The sequence below is a fragment of the Erigeron canadensis genome, chromosome 9 (genome assembly GCF_010389155.1).
Source record: "Erigeron canadensis isolate Cc75 chromosome 9, C_canadensis_v1, whole genome shotgun sequence".
Taxonomy (NCBI): Eukaryota; Viridiplantae; Streptophyta; class Magnoliopsida; order Asterales; family Asteraceae; genus Erigeron; species Erigeron canadensis.
This window is the reverse complement of record NC_057769.1, coordinates 17779985-17793047: the sequence shown is the minus strand read 5'-3', so window position 1 is coordinate 17793047 and position 13063 is coordinate 17779985. Positions and strand designations below refer to the sequence as shown.

Genomic DNA, 13063 nt, shown 5'->3' with positions numbered 1-13063 from the left:
TCATAACCCTCATCTATTATGACTTATTTACCAAGTGTCCTATCAAGTTATGTTATAATAGGACCCCTGATTATCAAGTGTTATATTAAATAACTTCTTAGGACACCGTTTAAATAACTTGTATTATAAAAGGACCTTAAATGTAAATTTGTCCTATTAAAAAGTTTTTTAGGACACTGTTTTAAAAGCGTCCCACACAAAGGGTCCTAAAAGGCCATATTTCTTGTAGTGTAGGTTCATAATTTCAATTTTCACCAATGTGGTAATTTAGACTTCAAAAATAAGTAAACATAACTCAAACTGCTAAACTCTTGCTTGTCTAAATATTAAAAAAAATTCCATCGAGTTCTTCATTGTTTGTCATTTGAATTTTTCTAATTTCGGGAAAAAGTTAACATAACAAATAGACATAAAAACTAAAAAAATACATAAATAATTATCCCTACAAAAAAAGATATGCATTAAATATTTTTAATAATACATCATGGCAATATAAGTTATTCGGTTTAACAAAATTCATTATCATATGACCATAACCAAACCAAAAACCACATATTTAATTCGGTTTTGGTTACAAACCAAACCCAAAACCAAATTCAAAAACGGTTTGGTTTTTTTCGGTTTTTTAAACAATTCTGTTTACAGTTTAACCGGGTAAAAACCAAACCACGAACACTCCTAAGATGAAGGAATAGAAAAGGAAGTAGAGAATGAAGAATAAGGAACAAAGAGATCAATGTGTTGTCCATGCTGAGAATGCTCAGTTTTGGACAACGACGTCGATGGTGGTATGTGCCTATCTCTTGGCACAAAGAGAGATGACAAAAGTGATCGTGGGAGAGATGGTGGTGGTGGCATTTCAGTGGCTATTATGTCAGTAGAAGGGGAAACTGAAACATGTGGTTCTGGGGGTTGATCAAGAAATGAAGGGAGTTGATCTTGTACAGAAGCATCAACAATTTCTTGATCACTAGTAGTTCCTTCAGAATCCGAAGATTCTACCTAGAAGTCATCATCATTCACGCCCAAATCAATGAATGATAGAGATGGCTGAACTTGAAGTTCAGAATCCTGATGACCATCTCCAGTTTCCTGGATGGTTTCATCAGTTGAAGGATCCATTGCCGAAGCATCTTCTCCCTGGATGGAGGTCACTGATGCCTCAACTACAACTGCTCTATCATCAGTTGCGGTATCATGGGCCGTAGAGTTTGGAACCTCGATCTCTGGTTGTGACTGGCCAGAGACTTATTCAGTTCGTACAATAGTAGTGTCAGAAATTTGGCCTTCAACAGTTTGTGCAGACACTAACTCTACTCTCAGTTGGGCTAGCCTAGTATTATCTTCACCATTTCCTCCTACAGCAGTTGCGGAAATGGTTGCTTGCATTTCTCCCATTTGACCGTCTCCAGTTACCTGTTGGGAGACAACTGGAGGGTTGGTTGGGGCACTAACGTTGGTGGCAAGTTCTGACTGTTTCCTAAGGCGCTTCTTTGTTGTACGTTTTGCCTTTGGAATCACCTGGACACCTGTTGGGAGGTCTCCAGGGTAAGAAAGTGGAAGAACTTACAAGCTAGAACTGGTGGGAACAGACTGCTGCCCAAGTTCGCAACTGTCACAGTACTAGCAGACGAACTGGTGGGTCCCTCACTATTTTGAGGCCCGCCCAATTGTCTTTCTGACTCACCTTGGATTGGTGCATCAGGTTTAGAGAATGCCAGCCGCATTCAGTTTGGAATGTAGACCTCTCTAGGTGATGAGATAAGAGAGTCCAAATTCCTTAGCATCTCTGGGATAGTGTAAAGAGACTAAGTGTTGTGATATGCATCACTGCCCAGGATATGAAGAAAATAAAGTGATATCTGGAAAAGGGTATACACAGACCCCTGGTACCCTTCAGCTTATGTACAAAGCTTCTATACAGGATCTTAACAAAGTCCACGCGAAGTCCATTCCACAAACAGTTAGCCATCTCTGCTTGTGTTGAGTTGATCTGGTCGAGTCTACCAAAACTTCCTCCCATGCTTTCCACCAGATGAATGAAGAAATATCTCCATGAGGGTGTGAGGCCTTTCAACGTCATATCACCTTTTGTCTTCAGCGCCCCATTTTCTAAACACTCCTTGTTTCCTATGTCGAGGAGCACCTGGCGAAAGTTTATGTTTTGAGAGATGACTACTGGAGTCTCACCATCTCTCCAGTAGTTGAGATGCAGAGCATCTCTCACAGTATCGGCTGTGATGGTACACTCAACTGTTCCATCCTTGAGAGTGAAAGAGATGGATGAACAGTCTTCGGATAGTTGTGTAGTGTACTAGAATTCACACAAGTAGTCATGGTACAACTTGTGTGGATTAAGAGAAAAAGACTCGCCAATGGGAGAATCCAGAAGAAATTGTTGGATACTTGTGATGAGAGAATTTTCGACTTGAACCCCTTTCAAACTTGCCATGGGATTATTAGGGTTCATTTTAGTTAATTTTGACTTAGGGCACCATGAGCACGTTTGATTTGAGGAGATGGATTATATACAACAGTGAGCAGATTAATATCTCTGTTGCGAGAAGATTTGGGAGCCATTTTATTTAAGAAAGAAGGTGAAATTAAGAATTTTGCAATTAGGGTTTTTGATTTAAGAAACAGGGAGAAAAACGAAGCAATTATTGATGATTGGAATTGTTTGAAGAAATGTGAAACGAAAGTAAATATGTTCGGAGTAAATAAAGGGTATTTATAAGCTGGATTCACAATCCCAAAGAATAACCAAGAATATTTAATTACCAAAATTCAAAAATTGAAAGATATTTATAAATATTACTTTGAATTTTGAAGCAAAAATTTAATTCTTGGTGTCGGCATTAAATGCTACAACGACTTATATACCCACTCGCCTACTATCTTTCCACAATCCCAATAAAAAGCGCATCTTTTTACAACATGGCGATGACACGTCATGTGACAATTGTGAGTAGGTTAAAAAACTCGAGTGCCATCACGTGTCACAAAAATTGACCAAGTATTCTTACCGTTATGAAAATCTGGTTGACCTCCAGTTTTAAGACAAGACCAAACGTGTACACTGGAGGATTAGTCCAGTGCCAGTTTCAACTGGAGAGCTCTGCAGTTGCAATTTTTCAAACAAAAACAATTTTAGCCAGAAAAATATTTTGAGTCTTTTCCCCCTAGAATGATAACCCAGATGTCAATTAGTGCCAGGATAGTATCACAAAGGCGTTCGATAGCCTGGCGAGCAAAGATCATATGGACCTCCTCAGCTAGAGAACTTTATCAGTGTCACTAGTGCGTTCATAACAAATTTTCCAGTTTTAAGGATTTAGGATTCCCAATTCGCTGATAAGATGTTTAAAAGTTTTCTCATCGAGAGGTTTTGTTAAAACATCAGCTAAATATTTGTCAGTGGGGATGAAATGAATTTCAATGATACCTGATGTCAATATGTTTTGTTCTAGAGTGCATCACTGGGTTATGAGATATAGCTATTGCACTGGTGTTGTCACAAAAGATTGGGGTCCTTGTGTATTTTTGACCATAATCTAGTAACTTGTTCTTGATCCAGAGAATCTGGGCACAACAACTGGTCGCAGAAATGTATTATGCTTCAGTAGTGGATATAGAAACTGAGGTTTGCTTTTTGCTGGTCCAACTCACCAGTTTTCCTACAAGGAAATGACAACCACCAGTTGTAGATTTTCTATCTATCTTACAACCTGCATGATCTGAATCTGAATAACCCATTAGATCTAACCCTGAGCATTTTAGATACCAAAGACCAAGGCTAGGACACCCTTTCAGGTATCTAAAGATGCGCTTAACAACGTGCAAATCTGATTCTATTGGGTTAGCCTGAAATCTAGCACATAAATATGTTGCAAACATTATATCTGGTCGACTGACAGTTAAGTACATCAGTGAACCAACCATTCCTTGATATTTATTTTGGTCTACTGGTTTGCCATTTGGGTCAGAGTCCAAATTTAATGGAGCTGCAATTGGTGTAGTTTTCGATGAGATTGAATCATATTTGTATTTTCTTAACAAATCTCTGACATATTTTTCTTGGATAATAAAAAAATACCATCTTTGGTTTGCTTAATTTGAAGACCTAAGAAAAATGTTAATTCACCCATTAAACTCATTTAATACTCAGTAGACTTGATTTTTGAAAAATTTTTAGACATTGCATCATCAGTTGACCCAAATAAAATATCATCAACATAACTTTATACCAGTAAGATATTACCTTTTTCTTTCAAGATAAAAAAGCTATTATCTATTGCACCTCTTTTAAAACCATGTTTAAGAAGATGTTTGGTTAGAGTGTCATACCAGGCTCCTGGGGCTTGTCTAAGACCATACAAAGCTTTGTTCAGTCTATATACCCAGTGAAGATGCTTCTCATCAATGAAGCCTGGAGTCTACTTAACATACACTTCTTCTTCTTCCAATATTCCATTTAGGAACGCACTTTTGACATCCATCTGTGCATAAGCCAAGAAAATCTTATGGCTTCAAGTCTAGCAATTGGAGCAAAAGTTTCATCAAAATCAACACCTTCTGCTTGACAATAACCCTTGGTTAACAATCTGGCTTTGTTTCTAACAACATTGCCTTTTTCATCCATCTTGTTTTGGTAGACCCATCTTGTACCAATAGGTTCTTTCTTTAACCCTGGTAGACAAGGAACAAGTTCCCAAACATTGTTTGTTTCAAACTAGATAAGCTCTTTTTGCATTGCTTCTACCCAGCTTGGGTCTGCCATAGCCTTGTCAATCTTCTTCGGTTCAATCAGTGATAAGAAGGTGACGTTCAAGCATTACTCACTTGTGGCTCCTCTAATACGTCTGAACCCTACTAGTTGGATCTCCAATTATTTGCTCAATTGGATGTGCTTGTGTCCATTTAGTGTATTGACTAGGTTGATGTACAACAATATCAGTGCAAGTAACCTGAGGAACCTCCTCAGTTGTTGCAACTGGAGGACGATCAGTCCAAACTTCTTCAATATCCTCATCAGAGTCAATTAGGTCACGATTTGCATCATGAAATTCTTTAGTTGGAAGCGTTTTTTGAACAACTGCAGAATTTGGGGCTTAAACTGGTTCTGATACTGGAGTGGCACGAACATCAGATCCAATCACCAGTTTTTGTGGTAAATTAAACTGATGGAAGGATAAAATGGAGTGTCACTGGTTGTCTTCTTAACTGGTTCCAGGTCTTTGTGACTGGAAACATCTCTTGGTGTAATAACTAATTGATGAACTGGGTCAGATACACCAAAATCAACTGGAATAACTGGAGAAATATCAAGGTTTGGTCTTTTATTGATTGCATCGTTGGATTCATCAAATGTGACATGAATTGATTCATGAACCTTTTGAAGTCTATAATTATAATAAACTCTAAAGGCTTTGCGAATATCTGAATAACCTACAAATACTCCTTCATCAGCTTTAGCATCAAATTTCCCTAATTGATTGGAATCGCTTAAAATGTAGACTGGACAGCCAAATACATGGAAATAACCAATATTTGGCTTATGATTTCTGAGCACTTCATAAGCAGTCTTTTTGTGTCTTTTGATGTAGACAGATCTATTTTGGGTGTGACAAGTTGTTGCCACTACTTCACCCCAAAAACTGGTGGGAAGACCAGATTCAGATCGCATACTCCTTGCAGCTTCAATCAAAGTACGATTCTTTCTTTCAACATCACCATTTTGCTCTTGAGATAACTTATTAATATTTTTGAAATTTAGATGGGATAGTCTCTTATGCCACAACCAGTTGGTGTACTCATCAGCCTTGGTATAGAAACAATGCTCTTTTGGAGCAGGTTCCATATCCATGATGTACACATTTCTCTTTCTTGGAGCAATCATTACCACTTGCCAATCCTTGTTAAATATGGTGCCATGTGCAATATCGAACAAAACTCTGAAGCCATCATCACACAGTTGACTTAAACTGATCAGATTATATTTCAAACCATTCACAAATGCAACTTTAGTGAATTTGACTTGTCCATTATTAAGCACACCATATCCTTCAGTTTTTCCACTACCATCATTACCAAATGTCACTACTGCTCCATCTTGGACAGTGAACTCTTCCAGCAGGGACTTACATCCTATCATAGTCCGTCCAGCTATCGCTGTCCAGACGCCAGATATGCTTCTTTCGATTGCCCTGCACACCCACAAAATCATTAGTTGTTTTTGTGAACCCATCTTTTCTTGATGGGTTCACTTGACTTCACTTGAGAAGCCTCAGTTGATTGTTGAGGGGTGGAACTGGAGGCTGAATCTGGAGTATGTTCAACAGCTCCAGATCCAGGAGTAAAGACAATTGGTAAATGGTATTTATTCCCCTTTTTATTTTCAGTTTTGGTTTAAGTGGGAACCTTTTGTTTCTGTTTTGAATTAGAAGGGGTTTTGACACTTGGTTTTTCAACTAAAGGAGAAGAGGCTCCTTCCAGATTTTTGATTCTGGTAGTACAACTCTGAACCTGCCTAGACAAAAGTTGGAATTGACTGTCTAGTTTCAACAATGTCATTTTCAACAGACACATGAACCTTGGACTTAGGTTCAGTTTGATTCTTGGTCTTAGGATTCTTGGGCTCCTTCGACTTTTGAGGTAAAGACTTTTCACCAGCCGCCTTATTAACTGGAGCTTAAGCCTGTTTGGCTCCAGTTTTGACCTCAACAGTCGTGGTCTCAACAGATTCAGTTTTGACAGTCTTAGGTTGGTCATAAGGTGTTTCAATTCTAAGACTTTGAGGTAATGCATGAAGATCTGGTATGAGTGCAACCATTTGCACATCTCTAGATGTCCATGCATTTTTCTAGGCATCAATAGTTCTAGAAAATGCATCATAATTCTTTCCAGATACTTTTACCAATGACTTGATAACTATTTGTTCCTTTTCCAGATCAGATTTTAATTTTTGGTTTTCAAGTTCAAGAACCTCATTTTTCAAAAATGACTCCTTATGAGCCAACTGGATGCTTTGTAAATCATTCAACTGGGGTTTTAAATTATTTAATTCAGTTAAAATTGTCTCCAGATATCTTTCATAGTTGGTTCTAACAGTTTCAACAAACAATAAATCACCATTAAGTGATTCAGCAATGTCCAGTTTTAGTTCTGGATCATCTTGGTTGTTATAATCACATACCTTTTTCAAAATGATGTCCACCCATCTCCCTGCAACGACATCATCTTTCACCAGATGTTGTTGTTGATCTTTCAGTGCCATGAAACACATATCCCTAATCTCTTCCTCGTCATCAGATGAATCATCAGAGAGTTCCCACTTCCTTTCACTGCTTGCCATCATGCATTTGTTCTTTTCTTTTTCTTTTTCAAGAGACAAGAGGGCAATTTGTGACTTAAGCTTTTTATATTTAGCTTTATCTTTATCATCGGGCACATTATAAATTGGGACAAGGGGACCAGCTTGATTGTTCATTTGACTAGATCTGCATTCCTTCAAAAAGTGACATTTCTTACCACACTTATAGCACGTAAGATTGGCCTTGTCCAAAGAGTTGGAGCTGGAAGCATTGTTGGAACCATTATATCGATTAGATTTATGCTTAAACCTATTAAAGGTTTTGGCAATCATGGCTACCAGATCATCGTCGTCAGTTTCATCACAACCAACATTGATCTCAGTGTCAAACCAGTGTTCAGCAAATTGCTTAACATCTCCTTCATAGAACGTAACTGGACATTCTCAGCAGATATTAAGGCAGCACAAGGTTGTCTAATGTAACTGGTTACCATGGAACCCTGGGCATGGTTCATGGCATCCTGTTCAGCCACAAGTCTTGCAACATTGTTATCCTCAGTGAACCTGAAAGCTCCATAGAGGGATGTAAGAGTGTGACTGTGCAGGGTTTTACCTTGTGTTAAGATGATATGATGTGAATTTGAGCTTTAGTGTGTGTTTTAGTGTGTGTAAGTGTGTGTGTGTCGAGAGAGAAAGTAAGAGTGTAAGGGAAATATTAGATTGTATTATGGGTGTAAAGGTTACAAAACAAAGCTATGGAGGGGGTTTATATACTTCTATACAATTTACACTTATCCCCCTTCCATATTTATGAATATTACAATACAAGTATAAACGTGTTATTAATACAAATCAACTACTGCAAATAATATTTTTAACAATCTCCCCCTTAGTAGTGATTTGTCAAAAGAGATCCTATAATCAAAAGTCTTCAAGCTCAAGTATTTGGTTTGTTTTTTTTTGGATGCCAGAACCAGTTGTCACCTTCCGGTCTATCATCAGGAACCACCATGTTTGCTTCATAATCTCTTGGAGGAAGATTTTGTGGTCCTAGAACATTGCTAGGCTCATACTTAATCCAGCATCCTCCTTTTCGACGAACAACATAATTGGACTTCTTAACATTCTTTGATTCTCTTAACTTTTTGATGCTCTCTCTGAAACTAAGTCTTTTATCAATCTTGTCGATTACTCGATCAAGTAGTGCTTTCTTCCGTTCAGATTCTTCATCTTCTTTTAGACATAACAACACATTCTTACAGAATTCCAAAGTTCCATCAGAGTAAGATGCAAGGTCACACATTGTGATGAAAATCTTCATCTTTCTGCTATTAAGAAAAATCACTCCAAGTGTTGGTTTTTCAAGAACATGACCAATACTGAGCTCTTCAATATCTGTTGTATAAAGACTTTGACCAGGATAGGGAACATTAATCTTTCTTTTAACCAACTCAAAACTAATATGAAAATCTTCTAAGGATGCATGTTGAATAACACTAGACATATATCTCTTCACTGCATCAAAAGCAATAAGATCCTCACGATATCTTTGAATAGCATTGATGTAATGGTTGTAGAGAAAGATTATGTCATCTACAGGTAAGAGCTTGAATTGAGCTTCACTGAATCTGTATATCACATCATTCTCTCTTTTCACATGAAAGCAAGGAACAGATATATGTGTTTTTCTTATCAAAATTACTCTGACAAGCACCAAGATCCTGAACTTCCTTTGATCTTCAAGAAGATTTGGATTATAGCTATCTGTAAGTTTAAGGATAGCTTTGTATTCTTCAACTTGTCTTGGATCCTTAAACTTATATATAGCAACAAATTCTGGTCTTTCTACTTTTGCAACTTTAGTAGCTCCAAAGAAGATATGAAATGCTCTTTCCTTCAAAAATCTTGATTTGATTGCAACTTGCTTTGGCTTTATGCCAAGTGTAACAATTCTTTCTTGATCCCTTAGGAAGTATCCCCTATTTACAAAATTCTACTGTTCTTCAGTCAATTCGGTAGGGAAATAGTTAGGAAGTATTTCTTCTTCAGATATGATTGCTTCTCTCAACACTTGCTTGAATGTAGACTTCTTGAAGTCTTGAGCAACAGCTTCAGGAGTTTTTCTCAGCTCATTAAACCCATCAAAATCATTAAAAGTATAATGCTTAGGAGTTGACACAGAAGGATTTGACGACTCTCTAGCTTCACTTCTACTTGATGGACCAGTTTTACAGTAATTAAGATCTGCAAATTCTTCAAACACTGGTTCATCAGTAGTTTCTACATTTTCTTGTTCTTGAGTCTCTACAAATTCAGGCCCATCTAAAACAATATTGTCTTTGATAGCCTCTTCATCAGCCTCTCCTTCAGCAAATTCAATAATAGCCTCACCAACAACATCCTCATCAATTACATCTTCTTCTTCTTCTCAATGGTGTTCATCTTCTTCTTCTTCTATACCAAAAACATCATCAACTTTCCTGCTAATCTCATCAAATTTCTCAACTTCCTCATTTTCAACCTCATTAATGTTTAGACCAAGCTCTTTCCACATTTTATCAGACTTAGCACTACACACAGCTAATCTGTCAAGTTCAGCTTGATCTTCAATAGCTCCTTGATTTCCACCCTCACTCCTTTCTCCCATCTCTACATCACCACTAGCCATATTTCCTTTAATTCTTGCCGAATATTTTCATTAGTTTGACCCTCTCTTTGGTTCTCCCCCTCGGGGTGATCATCAGAATCAGGATTATCCCGTTTTGTAGAAACCGAGGCCGGTCGGCAAGTCTCCAGAGCAAGAAATCTTAGCTCAAAAGCAGCAAGTTTAGCATCATAGTCATTCTTCTGACTTTGCACTTGCTCTTGTAAAGCTTTAACTTGACGCTCATGCTCAAGTTCTCTATCCCTCAATTCCAAAGCATTTAACACTCCCTTGTCAATCATGTTAATCATATCTGCTTTAGACCACAAGGTTTGAAGTTGTTGAAATTTTTTGGGGTGTTTGTGTTATTTGGGTTGGTGTTGGTGTTTGAATAGATGGTGAAACCAACCCGGAGGTTGTTGGCACACTTGTGGTGTGACCTAAATCAACTAAAGCTAATTCAGGATTTCTTGCAGTTCCTCGGGTTAGACCCTCACTAGTAGTTTCGGATTTAGTGGCTTTGCAACCAGAATCGGGTTGTGTCCTAGACTGTGATAAATCACTATCCGGGACTTCTTGTTGGGTAACACCACTAATAACACCGGGGTCACTGAGTGTCACACCCCGTTGTAGCGGAAATACAGGGTTAACAAATAGTTGCGTACTAACCAAAGGCTAATAGAAATTACATCCATTTAATACCAAATACAAGTCTAATACAAGTACAATCGTTCAAATGTGAACCCCAGAATACGGATACAAGTCATCCATATATGGAATTTGGCCCACTGAATACAAGATAAATATTTGGACAGTCTAGTACGATTAGAACTAATAAGATGATAGTTCTCATATGTTTGATGCTAATTGTACGTCCAAAGTCAAAAGAATGGCCCTAACATGCCAAGATGATCCAAGACTTACTGTTGGTTACCCGAAAAGCATGAAATTTGAGAGGATCAACTATCAAAATAGTCGGTGAGTTTACAGTGTGTTTGACCAAAGTTTAGCCGTCATTGAGAATACACAATGACATGTAGTTATTCAAGACAAGACAGCCGGGAGCAAAATTCGACAATATATAATGACAATCCAGACCTAAGTCCGACAATATGACTAATATGCCTCGCACAGGATTTCCCGTCTAAAGTGGGGTGCGGACCAAAACCATGACAGTCAGGAACAAAATCTGACAAGACAACCATTAGGATCTCATAATGGTAATAACTACATAAGGGGAACATTTTAGTCTGTCAAACACATAAACATTTAGTCAGCCGACAACATGGCAAGTCTAAGTCACATAGAACAAAATTTCATAAGACATGTATACACATTTTCAGACAGCCGTCAACATCACAAACATAAGGAAAATGATTTAAGTAGCCAAATCACATGACATAGACAAAGACAAATCATTTATAAAGTAGTCGTGTATACAACAGTACATGCTTTTCAGGCCCAAAGTAAAAAGAAAAAAAAAGGGCACCATAAACTCACCTTAGCGATCAAAGAGCAAAAGGGCGAGCAAACTTGAGAATGAGCAAATCTAGTCTCCACGTCTATTCAAAACCTAGGATATGAGTACGAATGGTGAGGATCAAATCTCACGACGTCAAGTATCCTACGTATAACTACTTAGCTATCAATCCTAGAATGCCCTGACAGAAAATATGATATAAATGTCCATTTTACGTAACTTTAGTTTCTGACTTCATTGACATTGTCATTACACGTAGACTCACGTACTAGTCCATGTAAACAGGGTTCGAGTGATAAAGTTATCAAAATATGAAAATGTCAAACTATACAGAACATCGCGGCGCGAGGCATGACCTCATTGAACCAAAAAAACTCATTTGTCGACCTTTTTCCGCAAACCAAATTGTTTCTAAATCAAACCCATTCATTATAACTAGTATAAACATGTCTAAGGTACTGAAAAACTATCCATTTCCCCAGTCATTTACGCTTCAAACACTTTTTGATTTCAAAGACCTAATTCTAGTAAAATCCCATTTGATCAATAAAACCGAAAAACTCATAATCATATTAAAAGCCTACTTATTAAATCAATCATAACTGAAATCAACCCATAAGATTAATTTAGACAAATTAAAAGTTTGAATAAAAAGTTAACTTACCAATCTGATATTCTTGAGATAAGAATGAAGAAGAGTAAGATGAAAATGATGAATCCTTGATTTTTTTAATGCTAGCTGACTACTTCCTTTAAATTCCCATATGATTTCAATTTGTCAAATGTTGATTTAGAATGGGGAGGGTGTCGTGTGTGTGTACTGCGCAGGCAAAAGAAAAAGAAAAGGAATGGGGTGTTTGGTGGATCATTTCCCTCCACACACTGAACGGCCCATGTGGCTATATTTTAGATATTTTAATACCTTTAATTTGGTAAAATGTTTACGATTAAATACCGTATGACTAAAAGGTTATGATTTAAAATAAAGGTATTTTCCCTTGTATTATTTAAATTAAGACGAGTTAATGAAATTTCGTCAAAGTACACTTTAAAAATATTAAGTCTAGACAGTCTATTTATTTTGCACAAGACAAAACCTTTAAATATTTATTTAAAGTTATTTTTAGACTGAGCATTTATCTAGATAGTTAATAGTGTACGTCATTAAGATACGTCTAATTGAACTAAGTCAAAAGTCCAAATGTCTAATAATTTCAACGTCAAAGACCGTCTAATTTAGACGAGGTTATGATAATGACTAAGCTTAAACGAGATTAAGACTAACCCGATGTTAATAAATTACGAGTTGTCACACTGAGAATGCCCATTAATACAGTCTAAGGTTGATCCTCAGAAACAGCAGTGTCACCTTGGCGTTCATACTGTCTCTCAGTCTCGGTTTGAGAACTGTTGCCTGTGGCTAAAGCTGGCATAATGTTATCTAAGGCAGGACTTCTAAGCTGTCCTTGAGGGTCACACAAAGTGGGCACCCCTCCGCTTGTTCCGGCATCAGTACTCAACTGAGCTTGCAGGTTCGTGTCCCTAGGAGATCTAGACTCAAGTGCATGAAATGAAGGTGAGAGGTGGGGCTGGTCCTCTCTTGTTTCAACACTCTCATCCTGTGGTG

General features: G+C 37.5%; 1 long non-coding RNA gene across 2 annotated transcripts in view; it reads right to left on the bottom strand.

The window, feature by feature from the left end:
• LOC122582903 overlaps window positions 1-12304 on the bottom strand; it is a 33371-nt gene extending 21067 nt beyond the window's left edge. For both annotated transcript variants that reach the window (XR_006321282.1, XR_006321283.1), the window contains exons 1-2: window positions 12101-12304; window positions 11457-11529 (exon numbers count right to left, since the gene is read on the bottom strand). This is a non-coding gene — a long non-coding RNA (uncharacterized LOC122582903). The remainder of the gene's footprint in view (window positions 1-11456; window positions 11530-12100) is intronic.
• Between the last annotated feature and the right edge of the window lie 759 nt (window positions 12305-13063).